Here is a 21,056-nt window from a genome sequence, read left to right as displayed (position 1 = left end):
GAAAAAGTATCATTTTAAGCAAAATGTAGTGACACATTCACCACATCCCAAAATGCGCTTCTTATATGGCATATTGGTCTATCATCTCTCATTCATTATTAGGTGGGTAACATTCTTCTTTCCTCTAGAGACATGGTTGGTCATGTGGATGATCAGAATCCTTAAGTCTTTCAAAATTATTCATTTTTGTAACACTGATTTATACTATATATAAGTATGTATTTATAATACTAATATTATAGTATAAAATGTTTCCCTGGTTCTGCTCAGTTCACTCAGCGTCAGTTCATATCAGTCTTTCTATATCTCTGTGATTTCCCTCATTTTTTACAGCATAATTGTATTTTGTTCTGTTTGGATATCGCAATTGATCCCTTACCCTTTTCTCTTTCCCACCTCCCACTCTACCTCCTACTTTGTGTTAATTATTGTTATTTGACTGTGGGGATGCAACATAATCATGATATAAAATACGAAGAGATTTGAGGAAAGAGAACACCCAAAATTGGGGTAGAAGGGAAGGGTGGGGAGAGCTATTAGGAAAAGATTCAAGGTTGGCCTTGAAGGAAGATAATTTTAAGAGGCACAGATACCAAAGGCCTACATTCCAGGCATGGTCAGATGGCCCCTGGGAATTCAAGGACTCAGTAAATGGAATGTGGAATTTAGGTAACAGCTAGGCTAGTTGTGGGATGGAACGTGAAAGAGATCTACAAAGGTAGATTGAGCCCAAATTACCAGGGCCTTAAATGCCAGGCTGAGGAGTTTGCAATAGGGATCATCCAATGAGATTTTCCAATATAGGGACTATTAAATGTAAGCTTTTTGAAAATCCACAAAGCTCTTCCCTGTCCTTCCCCCAATAGCTTCATTCAGGTTCAGCAAACATTTTTCCTTAATAGCATTTTCCCCAATTGTAAAGATAATTTTCATTACGAATTACATGTAAAGATAATTTTCAACATACATTTTTGTAAGATTTTGAGTTCCAGATTTTTCTTCCTCCTTTCTCTCCTTCCCTCCCCCCTCCCCAAGACAGCAAATAATCTGATACAGGTTATACATGTACAATCATATTAAACCTATTTCCACATTAGTCATGTTATAAAAGAAGAATCAGAAAAAAAGCGGAAAACAACAAGAAAGAAAAAAAGTAGCCAAAAAAGTGAAAATAGTACACTTCATTCTGCGTTCAGAATCATCGTTCTTTCTGTGTATGTGGTTAGCATTTCCTGTCACGCGTTTATTGGAATTATTTTGGATCATTATATTGTTGAGAAGAACTAAGTCTGTCATAGTTGGTCATCATAGAATGTTTCAGCAAATATTTTTAAAGCACTTACTATGCATAGCTGCTGGGTGGAAGACTGATACCAAAGCAAAAATAGATGGGAGAAATTAGAGACTATCCCCAAGGGGTGGGCTTTTGGGGGTGGAGGGCTGGGGGCAGGGAGAGTAATTAGGTGAGTATCCAAATAAGCATGAAACAAAGCAGAAGGAATGTCAGATAAAGAAAAGACGCAGACCAGACCACACTTAAGAATCCTTCCCTCTTGGCTGTCTTTCTTTGGGAGGAAACACCTGAATTGTACCATGTGGGACAAGAGCAATATCAACAATTAGGGATGAAAAGGGAGCTGGGTCCCAGGCTTTGGGGAATTCTGGGAGAGGGTTTGGCAAAAGCCAGGAAGAGCTTAGTGGTCCAGTTTGGCTGAAATGTAGCGCGTACACAAGAGCATAATAAGGACAATTTCAGAGTGACCTGGAGATGGATTATGAAAGGCTGTTGAATGTCAAGCTGAGATCACTGTGAGTTTATTACCGTGAGTGTTTCTCTTCCCTTTCCGAAACAGAAGAAGCTGCTTGAAGTCCCCTAACCAAAGCATGCACTCTAGGTCTTCCATTTGGAATTCTTTCTTCGTCTGTAGCTAGAGAGAATGGGCACCTTCTTTCCCAGAATACCATTCTTTCACCTCAACTAGGGTCAGTCTGTTAAGCAGTAGGTCAGTGGGAGTCCATATGGACTGCATTACAGCAGCAACAGGGATCATAAACTCTGGAACATTCTTAGCAGTTTTAGGAGGACATCTGGTCCTCCTAAAGTATCAAACTCCTTTAGTATCAAAGTAAAATAGAAATGGCAGCTATTATGGATAAGGATCCATAAGGATCCCTGTGGCATATTGACTTAGAAAACCACATATTATTAATATCTTCTATATTCTATTGTATTTTCATTTATTTTGTTAAATATTTCCTAATTACATTTTAATCTGGTTGGGCTGTAATCTCTGTTTTTGACACCTCTAATCCAGTCTAACTCCTTCATTTTACAAATGAGGAAACTGAGTTTCTAAGAGGGGAGAAGCGACTTGCCCACGGTCACAACAAGGATGATAATTGTGGAGAGAAGCTAGGAGATGACAAGTTTGTTTTTTTAACTCCTTGATGCAATTTAAGGGATGTTGGGTGGAGTGGAGTCAGTTTGGTTCCACATTCTGTGGCTGGCTGATTAAGCAATTCCAAAGCATACTTGAGGTCAGAAGGATCCATTTCCAGAATAAAGCTTGGATAGTTCTCATTTTGTTGAACTTTTTTTAAAAAACCATATTATGAGGTCTCTGGTGCTAAATACTTTATTTTCTTCTAAGTTCTACCCCAGAGTCATCTCATTCAGGAAATCTCAGATTAATCCCTCTGTACCCTGGTCCCTCCTACTGAGCTGACTCAGCAGAGATTGATCCAGCTTGCATAATATTTACTTAATCTTGTCTCTCTGCTGTTCAATTCATCAAATAAGTTAAGTCCCTTAGTGTATAAGGCACTGTGTTTGGTGCTGGTGATATTGGCAACCCAGGGTCACCTCCATACCATGATGAGGCATCAGAAGATAGACACACATACATGCATATATACTTATATACATACATGCCCATATATGTACACAGATACTCATATACATAAAATTATATGTAATGTTAGCAATAAAAGATATTAACATGGCTTGTAATATATATAATATAATATGTGCAAATCATGGGGTAGCTAGGTAGCACAGTGGATTAGAACACTGGTTTTGAGTTAGAAAGATTCATCTTCATGAGTTCAAATCCAACTTTAGATACTAGCTGTGTGACCCTGGGCAAGTCACTTCACCCTGTTTGCCTCAGGTTCCTCATCTGTTTGATGAGCTGGAGAAGGAAATGACAAACCACTCCAGGATCTTTGCCAAGAAAACTCCAAATGACGTCACAAAGAGTCAGACATGACTGAAAAATGTTGTTCTTCATTCGTGAAGAGGGCCAAGACGTGAATCCTAGGTCCCTTCAATACAAATTTTTTTATTACAAACTTAACCCTAAACAACTGAAAAATATTCAGACCTGTGATTTCATGAACGCATAGAATTCCTGTGCAGAAATTCTCTCCACCAGTGTACATCTGCAGTTATCCTGCAATTTCTAATCAGAGAGAGTTGACCAGGGGCACTGAGACGCTAAGGGACCTGCAAAGGGTCATAGGGTCAAAATATGTCAGAGACAGGTCTTGAGACCCTGCCTTTCCGACTTGAGGATCCACTTTTTATTCACGACTGCATTTTTTCTTTGACCCTTTAACACTAACCAAATCAATTAAACTTATAACTGACGTTTTTTTTTTTTAAGGACCTTCTACACATAGCTATCTCTAAGAAATGATCAACAGTTTATTCCATGACTCCTCCCACTGATACAGATGTGTTTTACTATTGATCTGAGCCCATATCTACTATAAACCAGATCAGTTTCAAAGTCAAGCAGGACTAGCTTTTGGATTATTGGCTCTTTGAGGTTATCTATGTGCCGGACCCCTCCCTAGGTTTTCCCTTTCTTACTCCCCCCATTCCCTTTCCTCCTTAAAGGTCTCTCTGAGCAAGTAAATGAGCAGGTAGCCATGAGGCTCACTGAAGCAAAGACCAGCAGATCTGACCTACAGGATTACCTAATAACAGTCCATGAGGACGATCTCTATTCTCAGTAGTGTCAAGTTTTGTCTTCTGTCTCTCTCCAGACTTCCACTGGCGATGCTTAGGGAGCGGGACCAGTCACTGGGAGCTAATGATCTGTGAAAATGTTGATGATGATAACACTTAAAATTTATTTAGCCCTTTAAGGTTTTCAGAGAGTTTTACAAATATCTCATTCCCCTGCCTCACTACAACCTTGGGAGGTAGGCGCTGCTATTATCTCCGTTTTACAGATGAGGAAACTGAGATAGACCAGTTAAATGACTCACCCGGGGTCACATAGCTTGTAAGTGTCTGAAGTCAAATTTGAATTCAGATTTTCCCATCAGATACATTATTCCCTCCTGGACCTTCTCAGCAAAATCCTATCACAGAACACACTCAGGACTTACTTATTTTCTGCATCTCTCAGACCTCTAAAGGCACTGCCCTGAGAATGCAAACGCTTGGGTTCTGGTCCTGGTCCTGCTATGAAACCTTGACTGTGCCCCCTCTCTCCCAACTGCACCCTCAACAGGATCCAGTTGGGTAGCTTTATATTTGGCATTTCGAGACTTGAACAGCCTGTGTTAGCTTAGCACAAAGTAAGCATTTAATAAATTCTTTCTCTCGCCCAATCTCTTGTTCGTTAATTCATCTATCCCACAATTCACTGCTATATTCATTCACTTACTAAACAATTTAGTGAGCACCTACTATGTGCATAAGACTAAGGGATAAAGATAGGAATCTCGTTCTCAAGAAGCTTCAAATTGATTTGAGGGCTGGGATGGAGAACATACATGGAACAACTGAGTAACAAAATGAGATCATTGTTATGAAGTACGTGCATGGCGCTTGGCAGTGCTTAATAAGTACTTGTAACTGTTTTCCTTTCCTTCCTTGATAAGAAAAAGTAGGGTCACTTACAAAATGATCAGTACAAACTGCAAGTGTTTTAGGAGCTCAGGTGACCAAGAAATCCCTTGTGATTCAGAACAGGATTCCTGGAGAAAGTGGAACTTCAGCTGAGGCCCTGAAGGACAGAAAAGATTTGAACCAGTGAGGTAGAAGCAGAAGTTTGCTGGAGCATCCCCTAAATTCTGGGATTGGGGGATAAATTTGTCTTCTTAGGTAAGATTCTACCCATCTTTCTAGCTTATGGAGATCTGGTTGAGTCCTGACTCAATCACTCTGTGGTAACCCTCTCTTGCAAATTTGACAATCATCTTACCTTCGTTCCAGTTATTGACAAGATTACTGAAAGCACAGGACTCCAGACATATTCTTGGTGCACTCTTCTAGAGACTTCTGTCACAGAGTCTTAGCAGAAATGCCAAGTTGTCCAACCTATTAATGTCTGTTTTTTGGGTCCAGACACTGAAACAGATCCAGATCCACCTAACCTTGTTGGAATTGCACACACTTTTGGGACAACAGTCTGTTCATGTAAAGCCTCCTTAGTTCTTGTGAAGAAACCCACTTGGGGATTTCTTGGCATTGACACTGTAGCAGTTTGCTATTTTCACCCTAACTCATTTTACAGACAAGGAAACTGAGTCAGAGAGGGTTACATGACTTTCTCCAGGTCACACAATTAGTCAGTGTGTGAGGCTGGTTTTGAACTAAGGTCTGTCTTACTCTAGATCTAGCACTTTATCCACTGTACCACCTAGCTGCCCTTTCTCCACTTACGTGTCAGTAATTTGAATGTGTGTGGCTATTCCTTCCACCAGTCACAACTCTCTTTCTGATCTCACACTCATTTTATTCTCTTTAAAAATTTTTCAATTAAAAAGCATTTATTTTGTTCTCTCCCACATCACCCCTAGCTAAACAAAAAAAGAGAAAATCCTCATAATAAATAAGCATGTGAAAGAATTTGCTTTGCTTTACTATGCGTATTTATTACGAAGGTACAGGATGAATTGGAAGGTGCAGAGATTTGGGGATATCAGGCAATCAATCAGTAAACAATTGTTAAGCACCTATTATTTACTGAAGAACTGAAAGGGGTGAAAGGTAGTTTCTGCCCTCAAGTTGCTTGCATTCCCCTGGGGGGACACCAGGCAATAACCCAAGGAAGAAGTAATGAGGACTCGGATTGTGGTGGTGTTGGTAGAACTGTGTACATTTAAACAAGACTGTAATATTTAAGGACGGCTGGATTGGAGTTTGCCTCCAGGCTCCTGCTGGGATTGGAATTCGAGCTCTGCCGTTTCTTAACCGTATGAACTTGGACAAGTCTTTGCCTCCCTGGATCTCAGTTTCTTTACCTGTAAAATGGGGATAATAATACTTCACTGGGGTTGTTGTAAAGAATAAGCTTTGTAAACTCAAAAATGATATGTAAATGTGAGCTCATCTGGTTCTCAAGAGAGCCCTGAGAGACAGGCAGGGGAGAAAGGAGCAAACATTTATTAAATCCTTATTAGGTGCTAGCCGATGGGCTGTGTGCTTTGCAAATGTTAGCTCATTTGATCCTTGAGATGACTCTGTGAGGTTGGTATCATCATCATCATCATTTTATATTGAAGAAACTGAGGCCAACAGGGTTAAATGACTTGCTCCGTAAAGGACAGTCTCAGTATATGAGGCTGGATTTGAACACAGGTCTTCCTGACTCAGCAGTCTGTTTACTGTACCTCTTAGCTGCCTGGTTAGGTACTGTCTCCATTTTAATGAATGAAGTAGAGTCATATCACATATTAGTGCCAGTCACCTATTCATTCTTCAGCAATCATCTAAAGAGCCTACTCTATACATGGCAGACTACAGATATAAAAATGGAAAATAACAGTCTCTTCCTTCATGGGAATTAGAATCTACTACTGCAGTTTCTAACCGTGTGTTCACTCTGCCCCCTTTGGCAGTCTGGTGAACCTTCTCAGAATTGTGTTTTCTTGCCTACATTCATATCAAAAGGAGTGCTAAATATCAATTAGAAGTTATTGAAATAAGGATATATTTTTTCCATCTAAGTTCAAGGACTGTCTGAAATATTTCCATGGACTCTTTGGGGTTCTTCGGATCCTGGGTTAATAAACCCTGATGTAGGAGGATCATAGGATTTAAAGCTGGCAGGAACTTTATTGATGATCATATTACACTCTGACCCCTTCATTTTACAAATGAGGAAACGAGCCCAGAGAGTAAGTGATTTGACCAAGTGATTATAATCTAGGTCATAAGTGTCAGAGCTGAAATTCAAAGATCAGTGCATATGCTAAATGGCAATGCAAGGCAGAATGTGATCTGTGATACAGTAAAGGCTCATAGGGTTATGGGGGTTCAGTGGAATCAGGCATCCCCTTCAGCTGGGAGGATCAGAGATGCTTCATGGAGGAGGGAGCATCAGAGTTGGGCTTTGAGGATAAAGAGGGTTTGGATAGGTGGAGATGAGTGAGGACAAGAGGGAGCCTTATTTCAGGTCCAGAGAAAGTATAAACAAAGGTATTCAAAGACAAATATTCCCATGTTTGGGGAAGTTACTAATCCAGTTTGGTTAGATCAAAGGGTATCTGGGATGGAGTAGAGAAAGATGGTGTTAGAGTGGTAATTTGAACCCTTAAATACTAGACCAAGGAGCTGGGCATTAAATAATGCCTATTATTTAATAGGCATTGAGGGAGTCATTGAAAGGGGTTGAGTTTTTTTGTTTGTTTGTTTGTTTGTTTAGCAGGGAAGTGGCATTTCCAGAGCTATTCATAAGGAAAATTAATCTGGTAGTAGTGAAAAGGATGGATGGCCATGGAGCCTCAAGGCTGAAGGGTTTGAAATGTTTCAATAAGTTTGAATAAGAGAGCTGGGGTTGGGAAGAAGGAAAGGCACCAAATCCATATTAATTTTCAAAAAGCCTTACCTTAACCATTCAAGTTCACTTCTCCCATCAGGTGGTTTCTTACCTGACCTCGTCACTCTTAGAGGCAGAGATCTCTGCTGAGAAGAGTTTTGATGAGGAAGGAAAAGGGCTGAGGGGAAGGAAGATGAGAAACCAAGGCTCTTAGAGTCCATCTAGGCCTAAAGCCTAGATGGGCCAAGAATAAAGGCCCAAACCTCAGATTGCTATGTATACACTAGCTTTTAATATTGGGTTTTGTTCCCATTTCTAGACTGAGAGAGAAACTGAGAGAATTGGAAGAGGATCCCTAGAGGTCAGTTTGACCCACCTATTCATTCAGATTAGATCTGGGACAGTCTTCCTGCCCCCAGTGCTGCAGAGTTTCCCTAGCATTTCTGTATCAGAATGTACAGGATATGGATAAACTAAGTAGAAAGTAGTGTGGGGAGGGGAAACTTGACCTCTCCACCTGGATGTCCCATAAGCATCTCAAACTCAGCACATACAAAACAGAACTTGTTATCTTTTTCCCTAGACCCAACCCTCCTCCTAATTCCTGACCTATTTTTACCCCACTGTGCTCTTCTTGTCAAGTGCATGACCAATCTTGCAGTCACCCCACTTAACAATCTCTCTCACTCCTGGTGTCCAGCCAAGTGTTATCACCTTCTCTTCCTCGATACCCACATTACAAATGTCCTCATTATCTCTTCCCTGGATTATCACAATAGCTTGTTATTTTGGTCTCCCTGCAGTGCAGTGGATAGAATTCTGGACTTGGAATCAGGAAGATCTGAGTTCCAATCCTACCTCAGATACTTACTAGCTGTGTGATCTAAGACAAGTCACTTCATCTCTATTTGCCTCAACTTCCTCATCTTTAGAATGGGGATAATAATAGTACCTATTTCCCAGGGTTGCTGGAAGGATCAAATGAAATAATATTGGTAAAGTGCTTTGCAATTCTTAAAGTGCTATATATTATTACTATTATTCAATCCATATTTCTTCCACATAACTGCCAAACTAATGTTACCAAAGCAGAGGTCTGATTATATCAATCCTCTACCCAAGAAGCTTCAATGGCTCCCATTTACCCTTAGATTAAAATACAAACTTCTGTTTGACCTTTAAATCACAATCTGACTCCAGCTTCTTTTTTTCGGAATGATTATAGAGGTATAACTCCCATCACGCATGATCCCCTCTGGTGAAACTGGCATACTCCTGTTCCTCATACATGACATTCCATCTCCCACCTCTTTGCCTTTGTACAAGCTGTGCCTCAGGCCTAGAATGTTCTCCCTACTCACCTTCAGCTTTAGGAACCCCTAGCTCCCTTTAAAGCTCTTCAGTTTAAAAGGACTTTCGAGTGGTTAGTGGTTTCTCCCTCCCCACCCAAATTACTGTAAATTGATTTTGTTTCTGTCCTTTACATACTTATCAGTGAGCATGCTAAGTGAGGGCAAGGCCTATTTCATTTCTTTATTCCTATCTCCAGACCAGACCTAACTACTGTGCCATGTTGATTGATTGATGGGTTGATGAGATAGTGAGGATGAAAGAACTCTGGCAGCTGGATGAATGAAAACAATGTACTCTGCCTCAGGAAGCCACCACCTTTGGATTCTGAGGACTGATTGAAGATAGCTGCAAAGAGCCAGAGGTGGGGGGTAGGAGGATGTGATCTCTAGTTTTAGGGCTTGGAGGAAGCCGAGGGTGGCATAAGCCAGAGCAGGGTTCTTCTGTCTTCCCCCCTTCAGTTCAGACGCGGTCAGACTCAAGCCACTGAAAGGATACATTGAAAGGTCATCCTTCCCAAAACTTAATCATCACAGTATTCAATTTAATAAACATTCTGAGGACCTCTAATGTACAAGTCAGTACTCATTCTGGCAGGACATGAACCCTTTCGGGAAAAGCCCATGAATTTCTAGAGTATTAACTACTATACCTACTTATCCCCAGGTTTTTGACCTTAACCCTCTATCGTGGGATTGGTAATAGTGGGGTTTTTATTCATATTTCAGAGAGGAGGAAACTAGGGCTCAGTGTTTTAGGGGACTGGCCTAGAGTCACATAGCTAGTAAAGGGGAGATTCAGAATAGTAATAGTAACATTAGTACTGATACAGTATCTACTATGTGTCCGGCACTTTGTAAATATTATCTCATTTGACCCTCATAACATCCCTGAGAGGTCGGTGCTATTATTTCCATTTTACAGATGAAGAAACCAATATGGGCAAAGGTTAAGTGACTTGCCCAGAGCCGTAGAGCTACTGAGAGTCTGAGTCTGTATTTGAACTCAAGCCTTTCTGATTTAGATTAAAACCTGCAGAAGATGGGTCTGAAGCCCCAACATACAAGGATGCATTGATGAAATCGGGGTTCCCTGGAGGAATAAAGACTTGGGGAGGAAATGGAAGATAGCCCAGTGACTGTAATCTAAAATTTCAAGCCCAGGATCCCTATGGAAGGAGCACTGGAGCAGTGGGAAAGTGAGATAATCAGGCGGCAAGGTGGTAAAGTCTTATATGGAAGGAAGGATCAGATCAGAACAGTGGGGAGGGGGCATGAGCAGGGTTTGGGGAGGGTGGGCTTTCACATACGCTTAATGGGTCCAGAAACTACCTGGAAAGTCAAGTACCATAGCAATGTACATTGGCTAAGGATATTAATCCCCTGGTGCTTCCCATTTGGGAGCAGGGATTTCTTTTCATGACTACAGGGAAAGGAAAGAAGGGATGGGGTGGGGAGCAAGAAAGCAGGGGAGAAGGAAAGGAGAAAGGATTTCTAGTTGGTAAATAGATTTCTTCACAGTAACTCTCTGAGGAAGGTAGTGTAAGTATTCCTATATTCCCATTTTACAGATAAGAAACGAGCCTCAGAGAGGTTAAGTGACAAAGCAGGTAAGAGATCCTTGGCTAGTAGGGGGACAGAGTCAGGGTCCAAAGTCAGGGCTTTTGATCCTCAGATCAGTGTTCTTTCCACTCTATTACATTTTTCCCCTTAATATGTCTCTTGGGAAGAAATTCCCAGCCTTGGAGACAGGGGTGGGGTGCAGTGGACTGTTTGTAACTCTGGGAGATGGGGAGCATGGATTCCAGGCCTTGGGGAGTATTGTTTGTAGGATAGGGATGGGGGTGGGGTGTGGAGGAGAAAATTAAGTATGAGATGGAAGGAGCTTAGTATAGGGAATGGATGAATTAGTATAGAGAAATAAGTACAGGGAACTGTGTGTGCTTGTGGAAGGTAAGTGAGCTGAGTGCATGGAGGTGAAGGTGCATAGGAGATGGGGCCATAAATGTAGAGGATGAGATGTTATGTGGGGAATGAGGGAACTGTAGGAGATGCCAGACTTGGGGTAAAGGATGGGGGCCTAGAGTGTGGGACAGGGCTCATGTGGCTGCTAGGAGCCATCCAGTAAACAAGGGGATGTTAAGCTGAGGAGGTGGGGGTGAAGGTTGAGCTTAACTAAGGAATGGGAAGCTGAATGTGTGGGAGGCTAAGTCAGATGAAGCCATCTCTCAGGTCTCTAAAAAATTCTGCAACATCCTGAGATGACTAAGAGTGATTTCTCTTCCTTCCCTCTCTCTCCCACTCTCCACTTTTCACCCTGTCCACATCTGCCCGGGCCTGGAGGGATGGTTTCAGCCAGGTAGGGCTCCCCGGGGCGGGGGTGGGGGGGGTGCGTAAAGCTGCTGGGTCTTGAAAGGCAGACATCCTGGCTTCATTCCTGGAGTTTCTAATGCTCTGTACTCCCTTGGGTCTATGGGAAGGATATTGGGGGGAGGGGGGAGGAGAAAATAGGAAGAGAGGAAGAAAGAGAGGAAGAGGCAGTTCTGCTGAGGCAGAAGGTAGGAAGCTTGTTCCCTGAGCTTGGCTTAGAGTGGATACCCTGAATTGCACAATCTACTGACAGGAGTAAAGATTTCCAGGGACTTGGGATCTCCCTGGTAATTCCACCAAGCCAGAAGCTCCCATAACAATGATCCTCTTAACTCCCACCTCCAACTTTCTCCTTCCTTCTCTTCATTTTGAATTCCCTAACTTTTGCCTAGCCTAATACAAGGGAGGCTGCCTACATGACCCAAAGTCAATAAATTTGACTCTCATGGGCTTTGTAGACCTGCAACAGAAAGGGAGAATAGTAGAATAGGTCTAAGGTGAAGAGGGCCCAGGTAGGGTAGCTTAATGATCAATCAACATTTGTTAAGCTCCTGCTTATGTGCAATGAATTGTACTAAGCCAGAAACAGATATATATGAAAAAAGTCCTTGTTTTCAAGGACCTCATAGTATATGGGGAAGTGGTGGGGGTTGGAGAAAGGATACATGCATATATCGAGATATACAAAGTAGATACAAAGTAATTTTGAGGGGAAGCAACTAGAGACATCAGAAAAGACTTTATGTAGAAGGTGGCATTTGAACCTGAGTTTTGAAGGACATTAGGGATTCTGAGAGGCAGAGAGGTAAGGAGAGAGTTCATTCCAGGTATATGGCACAGCCTAGACGAAGGCAGAGAGGCTGGAGATGGAATGTTGCCTGTGAAGAACAGTGAGAAGCCTGGTTTGTAATAATAGTTTGTAATAAAGCTGTGAAGGGTAGGTTGTAGCCAGGTTTTAAAGGAAGATTTTGTATATTTTTTTTCTACAAGAGGAAATTTAGAGCTGTTTGCTTTCCTGGGTGATTGAATCAACTCTGCATTAGTGGGTCCTTCCTCCTACTTTTCCTTCCAACAATTGTCATTTTCCCTTTTTGTTACTTTACTAATCTAATAGGTATGAGTTTGAGGCTCATACTTGTTTTCATTTGCATTTTTCTTATCATTAGTGATTTGGAAGCTTTTTATGTGGTTGTTGATAGATGCTGAGGGATAGAGGGGGAAAGATCTGAGGCAGGAAGGTTAATGAGGGGGTTATTGCAATAATCCCTGGAGAGGTGGTGAAGGCCTTAAGTAGAATGATTTGAGTGATGTGAGATATGATGAGAAAAGAGATATAGGTGGAATGTACAGTACTATATATATATCAGCATAGATTTAAAATCAAAAAGAACCTTCCAATCTATGACTTGTGAAATGATTAAATATGTGAGATGAAAGAGAATGAGATACTGAGGACATCTCAGAGGTTTTGATGTGAGAGACTGAAAGGGTGGTAGTGATCCTGGACAGAAAATAGAGATGTTAGGAAGAGGATTTGGGGATTTGGGGGGAAGGAGTAAGTTCTATTTTGGACACAAGATGCTTACAGGAGACCAAGAGTTGGAAACATGAGAGGAGTTGCATGGTGTAGTGGATAGAGCGTGAGGCCTGGAGTCGGGAAGACCTAAATTCAAATATGATCTCAGGTGCTTCCTAGGTAGGTGATCATCGGCAAATCATTTAATACCTCAGTTTCCCCATCCATAAAACGGAAATTATTACATCAGTCTCCCAGGGTTGTTGTGAAGATAAAATGATAGAATATTTGTAAAGCGCTTAGCACAATGCCTCAAACATAGTAAGTATTATATCAATGTTGGCTATAGTCATATTCGGAAAATAGCTTACGACGTGGGATTGGAGCTCTGGAGAAAAACTCAAGCTAGGTAGATTTGCAGAGTGATGCTAATTAAACCCATGTGAGGAGATGAGGCCATTTCAGTGAGCAGACTTGTAGAAAGAGAAGAGAAAAGGCAGGCAATTAGACCAAGAAGGAGCTGTCTGACAAGTAGGAGGAAAAGCTAGAGGAAGCAATGCCTTGAAGACCTAGAAAAGAGAAAGTATATGGAGGAAAGGGTGATCCACATTGTCTGAGGCTGCTGAGAGGTCAAGAGGGGTGAGGCCTGAGAAAAGACCATTGTCTCCGGCAGTTAAGAGATCATTGGTGACTTGAGAGAGAGGAGGAGAAAGAGGGTATGACCTTGGGCAAGTCATGTGACCTTTGGGGGCCTCAGTTTCTCATTTTTAAACGAGAGGGTTGAATTAGATGACCCCAAGCTCACTTCTAACTCCAAATCTTTGATCTTGTGAGTTCTACCCCCCCAACCACACACCACCTGGCCATGCTCCATTCTTCTGTGATGATGTGGCTAGAAACTGGGGGAAGAGCCAGGGCCCCTGCAGTGTTTTGGTGTAACAGGAAAAGGGAGGCAGACACATAAGACATACAGAGACACAGACTGGACTACTTAAAAAGCAGCATATGAACAAGGGTAAATGAATTCAAGTTTTCTCATCAGTAAAAAGAGAGGATGGAAATAAATGGTCAGAATTTTGTGATAAAGTACAGAATGAGCACTTCCATGTGTGTAGGAGCGGGGCAGGTGTATGTGAATGTAACCTATGGCCCAGAGCCTCCAATTCCAGGCTTACATGATCAGAGTTCAATCTTGGGGACTTCTCTCTTTGGAGTCCTGATGGTAGGAGAGTAGTAATGGAAGTTTATGAGGCTTCCTAGAGAAGAGAAAGATTGGATAGGACAGGACTGAGATTGGGGTGAGGGTAGGGAAGGGATTTTACTAGGGGCAATGAGTAGTCATAAGCCACAGGGAATGGTCAGGGAAAGGGGAGCACCTCCCTCCTCATCCCAGCTCTTTCTTTCACTTTGAAACCCAAGGCCTGGGTAAAAGCAATCAGACCGCCTAATGAGAAATCAGGCTGTGAACCTAATGGAGGGGGTATCTCACTGGCTTCTGCCTTCAGGCTCTGCTGTACTTCAGGAGAGAGAGAGATGGGGGGGAAGGGCAAGAGGACACACTTGTTGGGGGGTTGTAGATTCAAAGGACCTTGGTTTGAATCCCAGATCTGCCGCAATATAACTTTGAACAAAATCACTTCTCCCTTGACCTCGGTTTCCTCATCTGCACAACAAGGGTGCTGGATGTAATTATCTCCTACACCCCTCACAGCTCTGACATTGTATGACTTAGACCTGCACTGAGCTGAGACTAGAGAAGCCTGGGGAAGAAATGACTGGGGAGGAGGGAAGAGAGGCTGTGGTCACTGGGGGCTTAGAAATTGGGAATAGTAAAGTAGTTTCAGCTATCCACAATTTATGAAGAGTTATTTTTCAATTCAACAAGGGTTTATTGAATAATAATTAAAACAGTTAAAATGTATAAAGCACCTACTGTGTGATAGACACTGTGCTAAATGCTTTACAAATTTTATCTCATTAGATCCGCACAACAACTTGTGAGGTAGGTACTGTTATTATCCCCAGTTTATAGTTGAGGAAACTGAGTCAGTCAGAGGTTAAATGACTTGCCCAGGGTCACACAGCTAGTAAATGTCTAAGATTGAATTTAACTCAGGTCTTCCTGATTCCAGGCCCAGATTCACTCCTACCTCTATCAACATCGCTATCACTATTGAGTGGATATTTTAGATAACTGAGGAGTCCTGGATCCTTCCCTAAAAAACCTTAGAGCAGGAGTGAAGAACCTGCAGCCTTGAGTCCACAAGTGGCCCTCTAGGTCCTCGAGTTCAGCCCTTTGACTGAATCCAAACAGTTTTGTGCCCTGTCTTAGAGCCTAGTGAAAGAGTTACAAGGTATATACAATAACCCAAAATAACAAGTACTTACTTATTTACTTTATTGGATGTATCAGACATTTTGTTTGGAGTTTTCTTGGCAAAGATGCTGGAGTAGTTTGTCATTTTCTTCTCCAGCTCATTTTACAGATGAGGAAACTGAGGCAATCAGGTGACTTGGGCCAGGGTCACACAGGTGTCTGAGGATAGATTTGAACTCATGAAGGTGAGTCTTCCTAACTTGAGGCCTTCACTCTATCCAATGCGCCACCTAGCTGCCCCAATTAGTACTCCAACGAAAGTACCAATAAAATGTTCCGAGTCTTTCAGAAACTGCTTGTAAGTCAGTTGTTTGCTGCTGAGTATTTTGCCAGTGCCACTGTGTTACATGGGGATAAATAGGCTCCCAGATTAGCCCAGAAGACTTATTTAAACCATAAAGAAGCAGAACTTTGATCCTTCTCTGATGTCTCAGTGATTCTGGACTGCACAGACTGGAAAGATACTGACCCAGTAAAGCCTCTCTGAGGGCCACTCTAGTTAAATTTGGTGAGACCCATTGTTAAATTGGCCACAGGGATGATTTTCTTTCCCATGGCCACTCCAGAAGCTATTTCTACTCGGTTATGGAGGGGTTGTAATCTTCAAAGGAGGGCATGCAGAATTGAAGATTTGTACATGTTGGAGTAGAAGTCTAACAGTGCCATCCTGAATTTTGGCCCCAGGTCATGCGGCATAGGAAGGAGAAAGTCCCTAGGTCAGCTTCCTTAAGTTAGCACTCTCTTAAATTAGCACTACCTACCTTTCCTCCTGTTCTGAACCCACATACTATTTAAAAGCTGATGCTGTAAGATTTTTTTTTTTTGCTCCTTTCAAGCGTTCTTGGGCAGGGGGTCCAGGGATTGGGGGTGGGGTGACATTCAAGAATCAAGATTCAGACCCTGGCTCTGTGACGCCAAATCCAGCATCCTTTCTATATCTTTGACATCTATGGGGTGAAGCCAAAAGTTTTATCCCCATTTTACAGATGGGAAGAAGTGTTTGGTGGCTTACCTAAGGTCATATAGCCAGGAAGAAGGAGAGCTTTTAGACTCACAGGATTTTGGACTGGAAGGAACCTTTGGAGGTCATCTGGTCTAATCTCCTTTATGGAGGTGAAGTGATGATATGTCCCTTACAGAGATCCCCCGGGCAGAGCCAAGGATACGTCCCAGGGCCCTGACCCCGTTGTTCTTGTGCTTTCTTTCTACTTGAGGTATTTCTAACTTAGAAATGTGGAGCCGGTTTAGAGGGACCCCTGAATGTGAGTGGGGCAGGCGGCTTAGTGGTCACTGGAGGCAAGATGTAGACAAGGAACGGCTGTGACCCATCCCTGTAACGGCGGCCACCTGCTGCGGCTGGGTTTTGGGGATCGGAGAGGTGCTGGGGGGTAGTGAAGGACTCGAGGAAGGACGGCCGGGGGAGGGGAAGCCGCGGGCGAGCTGCCCAGCCTGGCCTGAAAGGACCACCGCTGGAAAAGCCATTAGCTTAGTTCGGCCGAGGGCCGGAGCCCTCTCGGAAGCCCCAGGGGCGCCACAAACTAGCTGTCACTCAGCGAGGAAGCGGAACAAAGCGTGCCGGGGCTCGGGCCCCGGAACAAGGCCAGATTGCGGGGGTGGGGGGGGGGGGTGGAGGGGTGGAGGGGTGTCCCTGCCCGCCCCGCCCCCAGCCACTCCTGCTGCCTGCCCGCTGGCAGATGCCAGGCTGGGGGATGGATGTGTGTGTACATGTGCATGCATGCTGGGGTTTGCGTGCGTGGGCCCGCGTGGGCTGTGTGTGGGAGGGTGTTTGGGGGGGGGACCCCAATGAGGGGCGGAGCGGGGGGAAGGAAGGAGGAGTTAGCTCGTTCATTCGTTGTCCCCGCAGAGATCGGTGCCTGGTGACGTTAGGGAAGGGCAGGCTTGGGAGCTAGACCCTCACCCCCCGAGACCCCGGGGCACAATAGATGGGCCATTAGACTCGATTTCAGGAAGCTATTTTATCAATGATTCATTGTCTTCATTAGAAATTAAGTGCCATTGGAATTGCTTACTTTCAGCCCCCTATTTTCTTGAGGGGGAGGGGGAAGCTTAGGTTGGGGAGGGGAATAAGTCCTCCTCCCCTTTTTTTAATTTAAAAAAGACCTCCCCCCTTCCCTCCCTCCCGCTCTCTCTCCCTCCTCCCTCTTTCCCTCCGCCTCTTGCTTTGTTAGTTGTGGGTTGAGTGGTTCAAAAGTGCTAATTCTCTCCCTTGGGACTGAGCTGGGCTTTGGGACTTTCTCTGAGCTGGTTGGTGATTGGCCCAGAGCCTTACAATGCTCCAGGGGCTGGTGGCAGCTGGGAGGCAGGGGGGTGGGGGGAGACCGGAGGAGCATCCGTTCCTATCCTAGTGTCCTCTCCCCCTCCTCCCGGGCGCCCCCCCACCTGCCTGGGCCACTGGGCAGAGACAAAGGCTTCGTCCAGGCCCCAAGAGTGAGGGAGTCCCTAGCCCTTCCTTCTCTCCTTTTTCTTACCCTCCCCCCATCTCCATCCTCCCAATGTAGGGATAAACCTGACCTTTTGGAATGGAGATTGGAAAATTGCGTCTCTCCTAGCTAAGCCTAGTTAGTGTTCCAGGATGGACCCTCTGTGCTTCCTGGACTGTATTCTTTCCAGAGGCTTTTTTTTCAGTTCTCCTTCTCTTTGCTGTTGCTGGCATATAGTGAGGATGAGGATGGTGAGAAAGAGTAAGAGCTTAGAGAGAGATGGTAAGGAGGGAGGGAGATGGGCCATTCCTTAGCCTAGCCCTAGCCTGTACCACTGGGCAACAAACCGTTCATCTTCCCTCACCCAAAGCTCCTTGAATGAGCCAGGTCCTTTGCTTCTTCTCTCTGGATAAGAGGGAGGGAAGATATTTGTGAAGACATAGGGTGTGGAAGCCAGATGGGCAGATCCTGTCATGACCCTACTCCAAGGCCATAAAGGAGAAGCAAAGAACATCACTGATATGTCATTGGCTCTGTTACTGAGATTAAAGATAAAAATATGGAGGTTTTGGATGCAGTAGGCTAGATATGAGGACGGTCCTACTTGCCAGGTCAGATGGCTAGGAATATTTGTGGACTGGTCATCTGGGAGATGTTAAAACTATGATTGTTCATCAAAACCCCAGTTGTGGATGAGCCACTTTGGGGGAAGCATTGAAGGTCCGTATAGTTTTCTCTTATTTCTCTTCTCTCTAAATGGGAATTTAGTGGAAATATTTGATATTTTAATGATTTAATGATATTTAATGATAATATTTTAATGAAGGGGAGTCATAGACCTACAGCACCTCTGACCGGGAAGGGATCTTAGAGTTCATGTAGTCCAACTCTTTCATTTTACAAATGAGGAAACTGAGACCCAGAGAAGATAATGGGGGTCATAAGTTTAGAACTGGAATGGATCTTGAAGATTATTGAGATGACTAAGGCCCATAGAAGGATAAGAGATTTGCTCAGAGTAACACAGGTATAAGTGGCAGAGATTCAAACCCAGGCCCTCTGGTTCCAAATCTGCCACTCTTCCCCCTGGAGCATGGTAATTTAAGTGTCAAAACAAAGGTTAGAATTCAGGTGTTTCTGACTTGATTCACTACATCATGGTATAATCCAAATAATTGTAACATGCTGAGTAAGAATGATTTTTTTTTTAATTGCCTTTTTTTGGGAGGGAGGAGAATTATCTACTATAGAGGTCAGTACAGTAGCTGAAGAATTGTTATTAGGGGAATAGGCAAGCTTTTCTGACAAAGCAGATCTGAACTGAGATTGAGAATATGTAGTATCCCAAATGCCTGGGAGCTTGGGGATACTGCCACACCCCCTTCTGTATTTGGAGAACCCTGACCTGGATGGCCTGTTCCTGCTGAAGGGAGTTGCCTGCCCCCCACATTGATTTTTATTGCTATATGTTACTTTTCCACTGCATACAGTTTCTCCCTGTACCATTCCCCCTCCTACTCCCAGAGAGTCATCCCTTATAACAAAGGATTTTTTTTTTTAAGAAAAAGAAAAAACATTCAGCCAAACTAATCAATACATGGGGGAAAAAATCCGGCTGTATGCCCTGTTTTGCACCTGTAGGTCCCTCTTCCCCTCTATTTCTGCAAAGGAATAATGTGGGGATGTCTTCTCTTTCTTCTTTGGGTCCAAGCTTATTCTATGTCATTTTGCAACATTAATATTCATTTGTTCTATAGTTCTATTTACATTGTTGCAGTCATATTTTTTCCCCTTGGCTCTGCTCGCTTTATTTTGGATCAGGTTGTGAAGCCTTTCTGATATTCTTCCTGCTGTGATTTCTTCCAGTTCAGTAATATTCCATTCCATTCCTCTACCAGAATTTGTTTAACCTTTCCCATCCGTGCTTGCCTCCCCTCTCTCCCCCATCTACTTGAGACTACTCAGTTACAGGCCAACAGATGGACACAGCTCAGCTGTGGCCCTGACCGAGGGGACCGAAAAGGGACTTCTCCATTGCTTATCACCACCCCCTCACATACAGTCCAGATGGAGGTAGTCTTTTGGTCAGACAGCTCTCAAGCTGACCTCCTGCTGTTTGGCTTTTGACACTTGAGCAGCCAGGGCTGCTTCTCTCCCTGGTCTGGGAGAGGAGAGAGGGCAGGCCGAGTGGCCCCACTGTCCATGAGGAAACAGGATCAGAATCACAGTGATGTTTTTACCATGTGTAAGGGTCAGGGCTTTGATGGGCATTCCATCCCTTCCCTTTGTCAGGGAGGGGAGGGGAGGGGACACAGGTGGAATGGAGGAACACGGGACAGAAGGAATTGGCAGATGGACTAAAAACACAAATGAGGTATGGCCTAGTGAGGCAGCTATATGGCATAGTGGTTGGAGTGCCAGTCTTGGGGTTTAAGACATGAATTCAAATCCTCAATTTTCCTATCTAAAAAATGTGCACAATGAGAGCACCATCTCTATGGGTGGTTGTGCAATCAAATGAGATATTACGTGTAAAGCACTTTGTAAACCTTTAAGGTTTAACCTACACGTGTTACCTAGTTTTACTGGGGAGGGGGACAGTAATGGACAGGAGGTGGGGAGATCTGTCTTTCATCTCAGTGCTATCGTGTCTACATTTCTATTTGGAACCCCAAATTTTCCTCCTCCCAAGAACTCCTGCCTTAAGTCCATGTGTATGTAAAGGTGCCAGACATACAAGGGGGGAGGTGTGGCATCCTCTGGGAAGGGAGTTTCCCCTCCTCCTGTGCCAAGGTGCTCTCCCACTGTTTATAGACCTTGTCTTTTCTTTTTGCCCCCTGCTGTGCTCCTCTCTGCCTTGCCAAGTCTACTTCCCCTGCCTCTTTTTCGGAACACTTAGTCTACTGACCTCTAGGTTCTGTTACTATCACTGACCACTCCACAGTGTCACCATCATCGTCATAACTGGCAGCGATAGGTTTGCAAAGCCCTGAGAGAATATTACCTAATTTGGTCCTCCCTCAAACCCTGAGGTAGATGCTATTATCCCCATTTTACAGTTGAGGAAAGGGAAGCAGACAAAGATTTAGTCCCTTGCCCTAGGTCACAAAGCTAGGATGTTTCTGAGGTCAGATCTGAACTCACGTCTTCCTGATCTCGGGTCCAGTACCCTAGCCAATATGCCATCTACCTTGATTTGATGTTATAGGGCTCTGCCAAGCTGCT

The 21,056-nt window shown here is 43.7% G+C and overlaps 1 protein-coding gene across 1 annotated transcript in view; it reads left to right on the top strand.

The window, feature by feature from the left end:
* FIGNL2 (fidgetin like 2) overlaps positions 1 to 21,056 on the top strand; it is a 46,981-nt gene that overhangs the window by 11,686 nt on the left and 14,239 nt on the right. The gene's annotated exons all lie outside the window — the stretch shown is intronic.

This window comes from Notamacropus eugenii, chromosome 3 (assembly GCF_028372415.1).
Source record: "Notamacropus eugenii isolate mMacEug1 chromosome 3, mMacEug1.pri_v2, whole genome shotgun sequence".
NCBI classification, from domain to species: Eukaryota; Metazoa; Chordata; class Mammalia; order Diprotodontia; family Macropodidae; genus Notamacropus; species Notamacropus eugenii.
The sequence above is the reverse complement of the archived record's forward strand: the minus strand, read 5'-3'. Positions and strand labels throughout refer to the sequence as shown.